At 44.4% G+C, this 11,749-nt stretch overlaps 1 pseudogene; it reads left to right on the top strand.

Annotated features, from left to right (window-relative positions):
* The first annotated feature begins 7,958 nt into the window (after window positions 1–7,958).
* Window positions 7,959–9,429, top strand: LOC149458672 (uncharacterized; annotated as a pseudogene).
* The last annotated feature ends 2,320 nt before the right edge of the window (window positions 9,430–11,749 follow it).

Here is an 11,749-nt window from a genome sequence, read left to right as displayed (position 1 = left end):
CCAGGCCCGTAATCTGCCATGGGCCCCTGTACCGCCTCCTCATGCTGCTGCCAGGTCCACAGTGTCTCATGGGTCCCTGTACGGCCTCCCATTGCTGCTGTCTCCATCGCCACACTCTGCCATGTGCCACTTTCAGGTCTCCTCACACTGCTGGTGTGTTCCATTTTGTCATAGGGTGCTGGCAGATTACGGGCCTCCCATTGCTGCTGCCAGGCCCGTAATCTGCCATGCGCCCCCGTACCGCCTCCTCATGCTGCTGCCAGGTCCAGAGTCTCTCATGGGTCCCTGTACGGCCTCCCATTGCTGCTGTCTCCATCGCCACACTCTGCCATGTGCCACTTTCAGGTCTCCTCACACTGCTGGTGTGTTCCATTTTTTGTCATAGGGTGCTGGCAGATTACGGGCCTCCCATTGCTGCTGCCAGGCCCGTAATCTGCCATGGGCCCCTGTACCGCCTCCTCATGCTGCTGCCAGGTCCACAGTGTCTCATGGGTCCCTGTACGGCCTCCCATTGCTGCTGTCTCCATCGCCACACTCTGCCATGTGCCACTTTCAGGTCTCCTCACACTGCTGGTGTGTTCCATTTTTTCATAGGGTGCTGGCAGATTACGGGCCTCCCATTGCTGCTGCCAGGCCCGTAATCTGCCATGGGCCCCCGTACCGACTACTCATGCTGTGACGTTGCAACAAGGTGGAATTCAACCCTACATATGTTAGACCGCCTTTACGAACAGCGAAAGGCCATCACAGATTCCTGATGTTACAAGCGGATAAAGGTACTCCCCTGTGTAACTTAGATGTCAGCCATTGGCAGCTCATGCGTGACACCTGCCGCTTGCTCAGGCCCTTTGAGGAGGCCACGCTATTCGTGAGTCGGCAGGACTATGGGATGAACGACGTCATTCCTCTGTTGCACGTCCTGGAACAAATGCTGTTAACAATGGCTGGTCAGGGTGCGGTAGACGTGGCGCACAGATCTCAACGCCACATGACCCCTGTGGGGGCAGGACAGGAAGAAGAGGAGGAGGTAGAGGAGGACATTTGTGCTCAGGAATTATTGAGTGAAATGGGTGGTTTTTCCACTCAGCGGACAGGAGTGGAGGAGCAGGAGCATCTGGTAGAGGAGGAGGAGGAGGAGACAGAGGACCCAGACGCACCGTGGCAGTATGCTGTGGAGATGGAGGCAGGGAGTCCCTCGCATTCCTTGGCACAAATGGCCCATAGTATGCTCGGTTGCTTGCGTAGCAACAGCCGAATAATAACCATCAGACAGAGGGATGACTTTTGGCTGTCCACCTTGTTGGACCCTCGCTACCGTTCAAAAATGGTGGCCTTTTTCACACCTGCTGAGAGGGAGGCCAAAATAACGTACTATAAAAACCACCTATGTAGTCAGTTGGTCTCTGCCTTTCTGCGCCAACGTCCATCCTCAGACACTGTGGGCCCTGTGCGCTCGTGTTCCGCTGCCATGGCAGCAGGGGAGGGGTGGGGTGGTAGGAGCAGTGGCAGCTCCACCAGCAGCGGCTGCCTCAGTCTGCAGTCGATGATGAGTAGCTTTCTTCACCAGCGCAGTGAGGAAACTACTAACCAGCCACAGCAGCAGAAGCATCAGGTGGACCTGGAGCAGGAGCTCAAACAACAGGCTTGGGCCTACTTGGACAGCACCCTGCCAACCGAGGTAGACAATCCCCTTGACTACTGGGCAACGAAACTTGACCTTTGGCCCCAACTAGCTGAATTTGCCCTTGAAAGGCTGTCATGCCCGGCCAGTAGCGTGGCATCGGAGCGCGTGTTTAGTGCGGCAGGAGGTATTGTAACTCCGCGGAGGACACGACTGTCCACCCAAAGTGTGGAGAGACTCACGTTTGTGAAAATGAATCAGGCGTGGATTAGTCTGGATTTCAAACCACCAGTTCCTGACACAACTGACTAAATCCGCCATGAATCATGCCCCAAACATGTGCCACTTTCAGGTCTCCTCACACTGCTGGTGTGTTCCATTTTTTGTCATAGGGTGCTGGCAGATTACGGGCCTCCCATTGCTGCTGCCAGGCCCGTAATCTGCCATGGGCCCCCGTACCGCCTCCTCATGCTGCTGCCAGGTCCAGAGTCTCTCATGGGTCCCTGTACGGCCTCCCATTGCTGCTGTCTCCATTGCCACACTCTGCCATGTGCCACTTTCAGGTCTCCTCACACTGCTGGTGTGTTCCATTTTGTCATAGGGTGCTGGCAGATTACGGGCCTCCCATTGCTGCTGCCAGGCCCGTAATCTGCCATGGGCCCCTGTACCGCCTCCTAATGCTGCTGCCAGGTCCAGAGTGTGTCATGGGTCCCTGTACGGCCTCCCATTGCTGCTGTCTCCATCGCCACACTCTGCCATGTGCCACTTTCAGGTCTCCTCACATTGCTGGTGGGTTCCATTTTTGTCATAGGGTGCTGTATGGCCTCCCATTGCTGCTGCCTCCACCGCCACACTGTGGCTCCACACTCTGGTTTTGGCCCCGTGACTGCCCAAATGAGTGAAGTGTGCGGTGATTCTAAGATCAACGGCACTCATCTGCATGTCATACTGACTGACAGTATTATTTCTCTTCCCCAGCAGACTCCAAGGGCATTTAAATTAAAGGTACAGTGTTCTGCACTAATATGAAGGCTCTCTGAAGCCTAGAAACACCCTTTTATAAGTTAAATTCGCAGCGAATATATTCGCATCGAATCGAATTTATTCCTCGAATTCGCCGAATCAGCCGAATCGAATTTTTGAATACTTCGCTCATCTCTAATTACTAGTCATATAATACTGATAAAACAGATGGATAGTAAGATAATATAGTTGATGTACATAAGAAGTGAAACAATACTGCAAATGTTTCTTGGTCTTTGTGTAGCAGGTAGCAATACTAATGCTGCTAAATTTCATTATTAAGTTTCACACTAATTACAGGTGAGAATTCTTGTAGTGTGAAGAACGTGAAACCAAAGGAATAGCTTACATTTTATGGATTTGCAAATGTTTTACATTTTAACATACTGTAGATTTAAATGTACTCTGTGGTTTTATGTGCAGTTTTTTTTTTCACTGAGTGCAGTGATGTAAGCTCCTGTTGCTGAGGGTTTTAAAAGACTCTCCCTGGCAATGATAATGGGTAAGAAAATTGATGATCCTTAATAATGCTGATAAGCTATCACTGCTGTTAAAGCTCAGTATATGGTATGCATGCAGTGATATGATCATGCATGCAGCATGTACTATTGTGATTAGTGGGTTGATAGATTATGAAATGATGGGGTTTGGGTGGTATTTTTTGAGGGGGTATAGGGCATGAGAGCTGGGGTAAGTGCAATATTGTTATTGAGATGCAAAACCTTTGTGTCTGGGGGTTTGTTTGATGTGAAATGGTGTACAAGGAAGGTACCTGTATTTTCTCTGCGTTATTGATAACACATACGTCAGACAATGTTAGGTTACGTATTAATGAACTCTTTATCATTTTACAGTTTTTTGTGTGTTTAACCTCCCTAGCGGTCTGATTATTTCAGATTTTTGGTGCTGAAAGCGGTACCATTATTTTGCATGGAAATATGTAGTTTTTTTATTGTAGGCTGTAATATTTAGGAATAACTCACTGAAATCTGTCCGAACAGAGTCTAGTAAACATCCCGGGTATGATAAAATTTGAAACACGAAATCATAAATTATAATTTAATAAATAATCATAAAAAATAATAATATAATAATAATACATTTAATTCAATAATATAATCAAACCAAAAACACTGAAATTTGAAATAGAGCGGCAAGTTTGCACATTGCTGAGCAAAGTCGCAAAATCGTTTTCAGTGTCTGATGACAAATTTCCCCACGAATCATTATCACTCAATTCTGCAAGTGGTTCTGATTTACTATTGCTGTTCTCTAGCTGATCTAAACCCGCTTTTGACCTAGAGGGACACTTTTTGGACGCCATGGACTTTTCTCAGTTTCCAGGCAGAAAGAACAGACAAAATGCAGGCAGGGCACAGGGCAAAGCACTAGGGACAAAATGTATGTGAAATGGGTTGAAACAGCAATGTTTTACTATGTAAAATTTTTTTTGAAAAAAATGAAATTTTTTAAAATTTTCAAATTTCCCGCCGCCGGCGGTGGCGGTGCCCGTACGTCCCAGGGACCGGAACACAGAAGCCAGATGCCGGCATCGGCTGCAGGAGATGGTCGGGGACGCTGCAGGGGACACATCGCGGGAGCGAAGGACAAGGTAAGCTCTGCAGGGACTCCCTATGCAGCACCGCATGGTAAGCCCGAGTGAAGCTTGGGGTTACCGCTTTTGGCACCGACATTTTACCCCGAGCTACACTCGGGAATACCGCTAGGGAGGTTAATAACAGGACTATGATTATTACCAGAAAACAGACTCATATGCAGTTTAGAGTGAACTGCTGCTTTGTTTATATTGGAATTGAATGTGAGCACATTAAAGCAACATAGAGTAATAGGTGTGGAAATAATAACAGTTATCACTCAGTAATTTTTAAGCCAAAGTCAATACACACAGCAAAAATATCAATCAGTTTCAAATGTCCTGCTATTCAGAATTTGACCCAAAAGATCCCAGCTCTGAGATGTTTCCTTCCCCAGTGAGTAGAAGAAAAACTACCAAAGAGTAAGGCTAGCTCACTTCTGTCTTCCAGAAGCTGGTGACCAGGTTCAATTCTGAGAGAAAGAAAGAGTCCTTTAAACAGGAAACAAATGTCCCTTTTTGACTGCAGTGTAGGATCTTCTGTGCGCTCGTTGGGGCCCAAGTTGGTGCGCTACAAGAATTCAGATCTCCTCTGCAATGCAATAGGTGAAAGCTTTTTAAAGGATTAATGCAAGAACAGGCATTACCCCTTTAAGCAACATTCAACTTGGGCAGTACACCTTTAATACAGAAGCTGTGGTGAAGATTTTAAACAGGAAGTTTGAGGAGTGGGCAGAAGCACTTGTTGGTAAAGGTTGATCCCTCTCTAGGCCAACATAGCAAATGGCAACAATGGAAAGTGTCCCTTGATGAATATGGGCCAAATGCAAGAGAAACGGTGGTGTGGCTTGGCCCCACAGAGGGCAAATGCTGCAGTAGGCTCTGATGATTGGATTAAGCTGGAGATTTGTTTGGTAAAATGCTGGGTGAACTAGGCCTCAACATGTGTAACTTATGAACAATGTCAGTAACTAGATAGAGAATGTCTGATTCAAGAGAATGTGAGTAATAACTTAATTGGCTTGGTAATGGGACTCTCTCACTCGACCTGTGGTATCATCTGAGTCACTGGTGGTATCTCTATAGATGGGGAGCCCCCAGTGGTCCTGCAGTTCCTCCTCCAAAGTTTGTTCATGACAGGAGCACTCCAGGTCACTGTAGTTCTCCAGATTCCTTGGTGATGTCAACGGTCAGCTATTCCTCCCTTTTTCTCCACTCTTTACCTCTAATGCCTGATCCAGTTCTCCAACAAATTCCTCCATCCACACACGCAAGGTAAATGGAAGAATTCCCCTACCAAGATATCCTGACAGCGGGACCCACCGATTGAACATTTTTCAAGTGGGGGAGGCTACACATAGATCAAAATTAAGCCACTACCTGCTGAACTGGATGAATTTCGATCTATCTATGGCCAGATTTAAGATGCATACAGGCAACTTAAAATGATTACTGAGTAGTTTCGTTTTTCATCCAGGCAGTGCTGTACAGCATGAGTCAAACCCTACTTTCCTTTACTTCTTACCTGGTGATCCTGGAACACTTCTGCTTGTGATGCCAGAACATCCTTCTTGATGGCATTACTAAGAAGTCATAAAAAGCAAACAGATTCAAACTTGATTTGCAGGTCTGAATGTGTTTGCAGAAACAAAAGGGGAGGAAGTTACACAGTAGAGGATTCAGGAAGTATCCCCTGCCTTTGACAGGCTTTTTTAGGTGGAAAAATGGCAAGTATATGGAGTAATCTATTTCAGCTAACAGCCTTTCCTGGTCGTTCTTCCATCAGTACACAATGGGTTAACCCCTCCCCTTGGATCCTCAGGACCACCTTTTCCAGCTTAATATAAAAAGAGGCTTTCCCTCCATTTCTGTTCTCTTTTTTTGGTCACTCCAGGCCTCCTGAAGGTACAAGCAACCAGCATTCCCCCCTACCAAACCTTTCCCCACAGGATCAGCCTCTCCTGGGGTTGGAGGATCCAGAAACAATAGAGGTAAACCCTCTTAAAATAACACTGTTCAACAAATTTTTATTTTTTGCCAGTTTTGGAAACAAAAGGATCCATTTCTTAATGAATTTCACATTCTGAGTTCAAATATAACAATGAAATTTGTCAATTGGCTCTAGTTTTTCTGTAAACGGAAAGTTTTCTACTATAGGCGTAATGACTACATAATGCACAATAATTATATAGATAGATGTCTTTCCACAAATATAAAGCAAGTGATATTGACTACATAACAAAGCCTAAATGGCATAATATATTGCATAGGATTACCAAGAAAAATTATAGCCATAAGCTAAGTTGAATCATTTTAATACTTAGGATTCTCACTAGTTTTGTCTTCAGTTTGTGTCGGTTTTGCTTCTCTTGGCTTTTCTCTTGTATTCGAGGAAAGGGCTATCTCTTACAACTGCACGTGACTACACGCTTCAGGTTCTTCCTCACTTGACTCAACCACGAAGGATTCTGGTGCTTTAGGAATTGGTAGCCCCTCTCCATGAGGAACTGGACGTATTGCCGATGGAATATTTGGATAGTGCACAGATAACTTTTTCTTCTTATTTAGCCCTTTTACAATTGGAGGCACCATACAAAAGTAACAATTACTCACATTTTTCCATTCAACCATTGCTCCAGTGCCGTCCCACAAGAATTGCAGCATATATGTGGTGCCCAGCTCTTGTCCTGGTCTCCTATCTTGCAGCCAAAATACAAGTTGTAGGCTTTCTTAATCATTCCTGTTATCCTCCTTTTTTGTGAGATAAAAGTTATTTCACCGCAGATATAGCAGAAACTATCTGCTTTATTCACACAAGTTCGAGGCATTACTGAGTAGCCTATATAAGCATAAAACGAAATGTAATGACGCTGTCCAACTACAATCAGCTACAGATACTGCAGCTTTTATGCAGTGAAGTGATGCAATTAAAGGCTAATATTGCATCATCTCAGTATACATGCAATTTTCTATTGGTCACCAGTATCAATTGCGCAATATGCAGCTGAAGTTGCATCATAATTTTGAATGGCTTACGTCATTAGATGGGTGAATATATCATGGAAACTAGAGCCAATCAACATTTTTTAGGGTCATTTTCATTTTCAGCACCCCAAAATTATGTAAGATTAGCTAATTTTATGCCCAAAACTTTTTACCTGTTGAACAGTGTAATGAATGCCCTGGGTGCCATGCCTGCAGGCATATGGTGCTTAAATGGCATTTTAAGGCTGTGGTTTGCATATGGGGCACAAGACTTACACTGTATCATTCCTTCCTTCTTCAGCAGATCACTTTTGAGCCCCAACACCCGCTTCTCCAGCTTCTGGCACCGACGCTGATGTCACAGGGGGTAGGGCACGGTCAGAGCATCCTGCTGGTCACCTAGCAACTGCACAGTTAAAGGCTGGAAGTCTTGGCGGTGGTGCTGATTGCCACAGCTGACATTCCGGTTCACAGCAGTATGAACACAGACTGGGCTGCTGAAAGAGTCCTCAGGCACTCTTTTTTCTTGCTCACCTCTGCATTTTTGCTCTACAGGTTCTGTCTGGAGTCCTCTCTCCCTACCTTGTGAATTGCTGACAGGTAAGATAAAGGACATAAAGGGACAGAGCAAAAAAAAAAAAAGGCAAAGGTGCAAAGGGAGGGGTGGAATTGGAAAGGGGCTTAATCATACTCGGCATTTGATTTGAACCCTTTTTATTGTTTCCTTCCCCAGTCATGAGCTCACAACAGCCACAGAAGGCACAAAGATCTGTGGAACGATAGGAAGGGCTTTGAGGGACTATGGGGAAAAGAGTGCTGCTCACGAAACTAATGTGATGCCCATTATTTTAGGAGCAGGAGCCCTTTTTAGGAACACTCACGGAAAGAGAAGTCCCGCCATCGGTCAATATCTCCGTGATTCGACTCTCATTCCAAAAGCAAGATTCACTCACCAGTCATGCCAAGCTACTGTAGAACTCCAGTAACGGAACCAAGGCAGACAAGCCGGCCCTCAGATAGCCTATTTTGGGCCTGTGCAGCCTCATCTGCTCTCGGGAAACTGTTGTGCACCGAATGTATGAGAGATGTGGCCACAGACAGGAAGCGGAGGCCAGTAGCGTATAGGATTATATACATGGGGCAGTAATTAAAAGCATGCATGTAGTCTCCAATGCAAGAAGTTCAGAACGTGAACCTAAATTCAAGAGTCCACAGGACAAAGATCAAAAACCTCCAGTGCAGGAAATTTCTTCAGGGTCTTCTTCTGAGTCAGAGGACTTGCTCGATCACTTATTCGATTTCAGTCTAATAAATTCATATATTACAGCCGTAAAGACTGGAGTCAGGATTCTCAGCCTCCGGAGAAGGTGAAGAGATTTTTTCCTAACCTCAAAAGACAAGGGGCCTCCTTCCCTTTGAGGAAATCCGCAAGTTATTTGAGGATGAATGGGAAAAACCAGAGAGGAGAGTCAGAATCTAGAATCGGTTTGCAAAATTGTATCCATTTAATGGTCTACTGATGCCGCTTTGTGGGAGACAGCGCCAGGAATGGACGTGGCTCTACAGTGCCTCACAAGGAGTGTTTCCCTCCCCTTGGAGGACTCAACCACCTTCAGAGATCCAATGGATAAATGGGCAGATACCGACCTTTAAAGGATCTATTCGGTTGCAGGAGCAGCCTGTTGGCCGGCAATTGCCCTAAAATCCATCTGAAGGGCCTTAAAGGTCTGGGCCTCAAATGTGGAGATGGCATTAGATTCAGGGATCGAGGCAGCAAAGATCATATCGACCCTCAAAGAGCTCAACCTGACAGCAACCTTCTTGGCGGAGTCTTCCATAGATCTGGTGAAGTTGTTAGCAAGACTTATGGCACATTCACTGATGACGAAAAGGGCTCTATGGTTGTGGCATTGGACCTCGGACGGAGCTTCAAAACAGGCCCTGTGTAACATCCAATACAACGGCAAAATGTTGTTTTGGAAAACCCTTGAGGAAGCTATTAGGCGGGTTACATTGGGCAAATCAGGCCTGTTACCTCAGACGTCAAGGAAGAGCCTGCAACCCTTCGGCTAAGGGCAATTGTGAGTTCAGAAGAGCCCGAGAAGCCAGATCATACAGACCAGGTAGGGAATATGCTAGGCCTCAATGGAAAGTCCAGAAGTCCAGAGCAGGTAAGGCTGCGAAGAGGACCGAAAAATGTTTTTGATGGTCGGTCCGTCCGGCCCCTCCAGGTGGGAGCCAGGCTGGCGTCATTCTGGAGGGTATGGATGGTAAGGACTGGGGACCGTTGGGTTCAGAAGACAGTGAAACATGGATACGAGATGCCTTCCGGGAAAATGTGACAGAGTTATTGTGGAAGCCGGTTATATACCGGTTGCACCAGGACAACAGGGGAAAAGGGCGTATTCCCCTTTTTTCTTGGTACCCAAGGCCTCCAGGGAGCTCAGACTAGTGTTAGACTTGAGATCCTTAAACCAGTTCATCGACCCAAAAAGATCCAAGATGGAGTCAGCATACACAATTATATTAGTAGTTCAACCAGAGGATTGGCTGATTTCAATCGATTTGTCAGATGCATATCTGCATGTCCAGATCAGCAAGCATAATCAGCGATTTAATTGGTATTGCTGAATCTTGGCTTCATTCTTCACATGACTGGGCCATTAATATTCCTGCCTATGTTCTTTTTCGAAGAGACAGAGTAAAAAGGAAAGGTGGTGGTGTCTGTCTCTATGTGAGAAGTGATCTCAGAGTGAGTGTGAAAGAGGACCTAGTTGATGGAAAGTGTGATGAAGCTGAAGCATTATGGTTGGAACTGCACATGGGGGTGTGTACTAATAATCGTTGGAGTTTGTTATAGGCCACCCGTTGTTAATAAGGAGGTGGAGACTCAGCTCCTTGCACAGTTGGAAAGGGCTACAAGGGCTAGCACAGTGATAATAATGGGGGATTTTAACTACCCAGAAATTGAGTGGAATAATGGCACTGCAGGAAGAGTTAAAGGGTAAACATTTATAAACTTACTACAGGACAATTTTATGGTACAGTTCATAGAGGCGCCAATGAGGAATGATGATCTGCTGGACCTGGTAATGCCAAACCATGCAGAGCTTATTACTAATGTCCATATAAAATCTGGACAACATCTGGGTAGCAGTGTAAACAACAATCACACGGGAAAAATAAAAATGCTCAACTTTAAGAGAGCTAAAAGCTGCTCTCCAAGACTTAGACTGGGAGGAAATATTGGCATTGATGAACACAACACAGAAATGGGGGTTCTTCAAAAAGACTGTATGTGAACACTCAGCAAAATATATTCCCATGGGCAACAAGTTTAAAAGGCTAAAAATCAAACCTATGTGGCTTACGACCAAAGTTAAAAAAGCTATAAGTAATAAGAAAAGAGTTTGTATTACATATAAAAATGAAGGAATGCTATCATCATTTAAACATTACAAAGAATATGTAAAAAGGAAGCCAAGGCCGCAAAAACTGAAATCGAACAACAGATTGCAAAAGATAGCAGGACAACCCCCCAAAAATTCTTCAAATATATTAATAGTAAAAAGGTCCAGTCCAAGCATGTAGGCCCTTTATAAAGTAATCTAGAGTGGGTGAAGGAGAAGGCAAATTTATTAAATACCTTCTTCAGTTCTGTGTATACAAAGGACCATGGGGGAGCTCTTGTCCATAATGGGCTTGGTATTGACACAGCCCCAGATGATCCACATTGGCTCACAATTTATATGCTCCAGAAATATTTAGACAGAATAAAGGTGAATAAAGGATCTGGACTGGATGGCATATACCCACGGGTCCTTAAAAAATTGAGCTGTGTCATTTCAAAGCCATTGTTTCTAATTTTTAGGGACTCTTTAATGACTGGCATAGTACCACTTGATGGTGCCAGAGTGGTGCCTATATTTAAAAATGGATCAAAATCTTTATCAAGTAATTATAGACCTGTTGGTTTAACCACTTACGGACACTTTTACCCCCTTCCTGTCCAGGCCAATTTTCAGCTTTCACTGCTGGCACACTTTGAATGACAATTGCGCGGTCATGCAACACTGTAACCATATGAATTTCTTAGCATTTTTTTTGAGACAGATAAAGCTTTATTTTGGTGGTATTTATTCAACACTGGGATTTTTATTTTTTTTGCTATGTAAATGAAAAAGTCCAACAATTTTGAAAAAAAGTGTTTTTCTTATAAAATGTTGCAAATAAATATTTATTCCATTATCTTTTTAGTAAAAAAAAAAAAAATAACCCAAATTAGTTTATAACCAAAAATTATCATTTTTAAACTTTTTTTTTACATTTTTATTTTATTTTTTATATTATTTGTTTTTTTTTTACATTCTGTCACCCTAGCAGTACAGTGTCACCATGGTGACACTGTACTACCTGTGGGGGGTGATGAAGATTTTTTTTTTTTTTTACACTGATTGCTTTTACACCCATAAAGGCTGTAAAAGCTGTAAAAGCAATAATTTCTCTTTCTCTCTGGCTGCATTCTT

The sequence above is a fragment of the Staurois parvus genome, unplaced genomic scaffold (genome assembly GCF_062004578.1).
Source record: "Staurois parvus isolate SC_StPar_1 unplaced genomic scaffold, SC_StPar_1.0 ptg000282l, whole genome shotgun sequence".
Classification (NCBI taxonomy): Eukaryota; Metazoa; Chordata; class Amphibia; order Anura; family Ranidae; genus Staurois; species Staurois parvus.
The sequence above is the reverse complement of the archived record's forward strand: the minus strand, read 5'-3'. Positions and strand labels throughout refer to the sequence as shown.